The sequence below is a fragment of the Dermacentor andersoni genome, chromosome 4, assembly GCF_023375885.2.
Source record: "Dermacentor andersoni chromosome 4, qqDerAnde1_hic_scaffold, whole genome shotgun sequence".
NCBI lineage: Eukaryota > Metazoa > Arthropoda > Arachnida > Ixodida > Ixodidae > Dermacentor > Dermacentor andersoni.
In genome coordinates, this window is record NC_092817.1 from 208,459,032 (window position 1) to 208,464,156 (window position 5,125).

A 5,125-nucleotide genomic window follows, 5' to 3' on the forward strand; every position below is an offset into this window, starting at 1 on the left:
TTATCCGTACGCATATCGCTGAGCCATCTATTGCGCGACAATAGGCATGCCTGTAGTTGTAGTCGTTTGTAAATCAATGCGCTTATCTTTAATAGAACAAGAGGAATACATCGAGAGAATTGATCGAAATAATTGCGTTCGTATTCGTATGTAAAAAAACATGGTATGTTTACTACACCTTTATAACAGGCGACGGGTCTAACACCCATGACGACAGCTGTGGTAACGTTGGCCTGAACCATGTCCAGCCTTCCAAGACTGAAGGAGACTTTCATTTTAGGTTGTCACGTATAGCTACATAAAGCCTAAAATAAATCGTCCACGTTACGTTTGCAGAGTCGAGTTTGTCAGGCCACGGGAGCTCGTCCATCTCGGATGGTGTCTCGCCAAGGGCAGCCAATTGTTTGATAGCACTGCCGTGAAGAAATTGTCCAGTGTAGAAGGTAACCTTGCCATTTTATGTTAAGGCCACATATGAGGAGCGAAGTCACTACTGTTCCCCGAAAATAAGTCCCCCTTCCCCCAAAAAGAAGAAACTGCAGGGTGGAGCGCGCTAATGGACCACTGCGATCACACGTACGCCTGCCTTTCACTTGCTTCTGTAGTGCCCCCGCAGGAAGTCCCAGGCAACTCCTGGCACAATGTGCTCTCAGCGCCAATCTCGATCGTTATTTCTTTTCCCCTCCTTTTTTTTCGCTCCGTGCTCGACACGCTAAAATGCACCACATTATCTCCCTCATTCGAAGAGCACCGTCACTACATGCAGCTGGAGGACACTGCTCTTGCAAAAGAGCCCAGCGGTAACGCGCCTCCCCAGGTTCCAACAGTTCTTGAGCCGACAGTTTACCCGCTTGCCGAAAGAAGTCCCTCGGAGGAGGAATTGCCTGGTGTAGAAGGTAACTGTGCTGCTTTATATTAAGGCCACATACAAGGAGCGAAGAGACCACTGTTCCCCGAAATTAAATTGCCGAAAAAAAAAAAGCTGCAGGGTGGAGCGCACTAAGGGACCACTGTGATCACACGTACGCCGGTCCTTCACTTCGATGCGCAGCAGCCTCGCAGGAAATCGCTGGTAACTTCTGGCGCAATATGATCTTTCAGCCACTCTCTTCATTTTTTTTTGCCTCTTTTGTTATTGCTAGAGGTTGCACAAGCTAAAATGCACCAAATTCTCTCCCTCCTGCACAGAAAACCCCATTAAAATTCAGCTGAAGGACTCCGTTCCTGCACAAGAAGCCAGCGGTGACGCGGCTCCCCAGGTTCCTTCGGTTGGACAGACATCCAGGAAAACCTCTGTCCTGGGCACAGCTACTGAGACTGTTCGCAACTGTGAGCACATTACTTCATGTAAAACCATCTTGGCCGTCAACGTGTCATTTTAATTTTACAGAAGTGGAAGACACAAACAAAAGACACAACCTAAACAAACTAAAGTGGAACTTTTCTCACGGGTGAAGAAATACATTTTGAAGAATCGTGACAGCACCCTTTTAGAATTACAAGACATCTGTTGATGTGGTCGCCTGCTATCGGCTGCTTGTGTTGAGCTAAATTAATTATGATAATGGAAAAGTATTACCATAACGTAAAAGATAAAAAATCTAAAGGTATGTACATGGAGTCGATAATGATAAGAAAACAACTGAGTCTTTCAGGAGAGCAGTCATTCTTCCACACATTTATATAAGGCTCAACATGTAAAAACATAAGGTCTATTTCTGCTATTTCAGTCACGCTTTTTGTGTGCGCGCCACAAAGGGGGGGGGGGCATTAAGATAGGCTTATGTCCTAGTGCATTGTTAAATGTTTTTCTATTTTCGAACAATAATTCTTACTTAGTGTCACTGCGCTGAGCGCAAATTCATACAACATGAAATGTGCAGAAAGCAACTCTGCCGGTGCGCCATGAATAATTTGCCAAGCGGACGCCTCGTTTCTCAAATACGCAGAAACATTCGCATAATTTTATTCAGCGATGTAAATGTCGTCCGGTGCTAGAGTAATAAGTATTCCTTAAAGTTACATAAATAGCTTTGTAAAAAGTTAAACACAATCTAGTCATGCGTGCGTATTGGCGAGAAGAGTGACCTGTTGGTTTTGCGAGCTGTGTTCTGACGCAGTTATTATATGTATTTTTTTATGTCAGTCACATCTGTTTTCTCTGCATTGACGTCCGCATGTACGAAAAGGTGAAGTATAACAGCAGATGACCTAGGGTTCATTTTTTCTACAGAGATGTAAGACAACGCGCACTGTTATTGCCGCCGGCTGTTCCTTTTTCCACAGAGCACTTCTTCGTAGTAGCATATCACAAACAGCATGTGCTTTGCATTTTGCATCTGATACTTAGGAAAGATTGAAGTATTTTCCTTCAAAGCTCAGAACCCTGCCATAAAAATTGGCGTATATCACATGCTCATCTTAAAGGCTCGTAACGTACATTTACCATCAACGAAGCCCACTTCTTAAAAAACTCGCATATTTGCACTCCCACAGCGCCCTGTATCAGTAACCAGTGCAGTCATCCCGAAGCTCGGAGGAAAATAAAGAAGCTCAAGGCAAAACTGCGGAAACAGCAGTATTTGAACTGGAGGCTACAAAGAAGACTGCGAAGGCAGCGTCAAGCCCTAACAATTGAGGAAGTCGTGCGGAGCGTGTCTCCAGCTGTGTCTCCAGCTGTTGCTGCACTTGTGGAGGCTGAGCTGAGGATGAGCAATGTGAGCCGGTTTGGTCGCCGATGGTCAAGCCAAAACAAATCCTTTGCCTTAGGGCTCTACTTCCATAGTCCGAAGGGTTATAGGTACAGCAGGCGACTTCTTAGTCTACCATCAGTGCGATCCTTGCAGTTATGGCTTCAGCGTGTGCCACTAAGGGCTGGGTTTCTCCCGGAAATCTTTGACCTTATAAAGAGACGAGCGACTAGCTTTTCCATGAGTGACAGAGCCTGTTTCATTGTTTTCGATGAAATGCACATTAAAAAGGAACTATCCTACAACACATCGCATGACAGGTTTGAAGGGCTTGAAGAATATAATGATGTTCAAGGCAATAACCTGTGCAACATGGCAAAAGGAATCCGAACGGCCTGGAAACAACCACTTGGTTATTTTTTTTGCCCATCGAGGAACACTCGCAAGTATTTTGAAGGACCTTCTTTTGCAATGCTGCAAGTCCCTTGTGGACTCTGGCTTGAAGCTAGTAGCGGTAGTCTGTGACCAGGGAAGCCAGAACGTGTCCCTTTTTGCAAACCTAGTCACCACCGAGGAGCCGTATAGAGATATAGACGGAAGGCGACATCTTCCTTTCTGATGCTCCGCACTTACTTAAATGCCTCCGAAACATGCTATTTAAGTATGATTTCAGAATAGGTGATCACCTTGTGAAGAGCCGTTACATTAGGCAGGCTTATGAAAAGGACCGCACGCACGAGATACGTTCGATTCCGAGGTTGAACGACAGACATTTTAACCTAACATTCGCATCAAAGATGTCTGTAAAATTAGCCGCACAAGTTTTCAGCAACCATTGTGCTGCTGCAATGTACATCCTGGTCACTTTTCAGGAGCTTCCCGCTGAGGCAATTCATACTGCACGATTTGTAGAAAGGATAGATCGCTTGTTTGACTGCCTTACCAGTTCACGCAGGGCTGCAAAGACACCTTATGCATCTGTGATGTGCAAAGGCTCTGTTCACAGAGAGTTTCTGGAGGAATGTATTGCAGTCTTTGAAAGCCTGCAAGTAGTTGGCTGTCCAAGGCAGTGGCCATTCATACGGGGGGGCTGTTTAAGCATGCGATCTCTTTTAATGCTCTTTGATTATCTCACAAATAATTATCGTCTTTATCTTCTGGCCACACGATTAAATCAGGACGCGCTTGAAAACAGCTTTTCCATTATCAGGTCCAAATCAGGCGCGAACACTAACACTACAGCTCGTCAGTTTCAGGCCGCTTTCAGACATCTTTTGATAAATAACCTGTTCAAGCTGTCTGACAACTCTAACTGTGCCGAGGACATGACAACGGTCTTGGCAACTCTTCCTGCTGGCGTTTCGGCACCGTCACCGGCTCTTGGTATCGGAAGCACAGTCCCGCTTAGTATTACATATCAGTTTTCCTCAGATGAACTTTCGGACGTAGAGCAAAATAACCTAGTTTATTTTGCTGGTTGGTTAGCGGCGAACTTTTTGAGGTTCCATGCCTGCGTCGGAACATCACAGAAATGTCTTCTGAGGGTAGAAGATGCGTCATTTACTAAGGGCAACCAAGTTCTGATTTATTTGAGCGTAAAAGGTACTGCGAAATCTGACTTTGGAAGCCTCTCAGTTCCATCCCCTCCATTCGTATCTTTTGTTTAAAGCTGCGAAAATGATTTTTTCAGGAAGACATCGGTAGCCTTTTCTCCATGGAGAGAGTAGGTCATACGTTGTGTACACGTCTTCATGAGAAGGTAGAAAAGACACCCACCGTTCGTGAAGAGGATGTGTATAACGCCTTGTTCTCTCTCTTTACCCGAGTCAGGTTGCATTGGTTTGCACAAAAAAGAAATGTTGAATTTCAATGTGCACAATTGAAGCGTCAAGCTAAGCAACAAGTCCGAAGGCTAAGCAGATGAAATTTCCCAGGGTATATGCCAGGTGGTGAATGTGGCTGTGAGTCTCCTCACAAAGAAGGCAAACACAGGTGAAAAAAAAAGCAGATTGGTATATAATTTGAAGGAGTAACATGGGAGTAACGTGATAGCTGGTAAATGAGTAGTAAATTCTGCGCTATTTCTATGCTATTTCGCGTACTATCGGATGGAATAAATATTCGGAGATGTGGGCGAGCAATCTGGTTCCGAAAAAGAAAACTTCCTTTAATGTCAATTTCCATGTCCTCTGGCTTGTGGAGGTGGCGCTCCGCGGCGGTGAAGTAAAGGGACACAGGTTGTTCTTTTTATCTTATCCTGCATTTCGCTTCTTAGCGCTGGCTTCGTGGCCTTACGCAATCGTAGCTCTTTTGCTGCATCATTATTTTTTGTCGCAGCATATATGCGCAGTAAGGCTTGCAATATTTCGTGCGGTGTTGTAACAGTAAACATGTAGACATTTGCATATGCACGCGGAGCAATAGCCTCTTCTGAA

General features: G+C 44.9%; 1 pseudogene; it reads left to right on the plus strand.

Moving 5' to 3' along the window:
* The first annotated feature begins 760 nt into the window (after positions 1-760).
* Positions 761-4,688, plus strand: LOC140217283 (uncharacterized; annotated as a pseudogene).
* Positions 4,689-5,125: the final 437 nt, after the last annotated feature.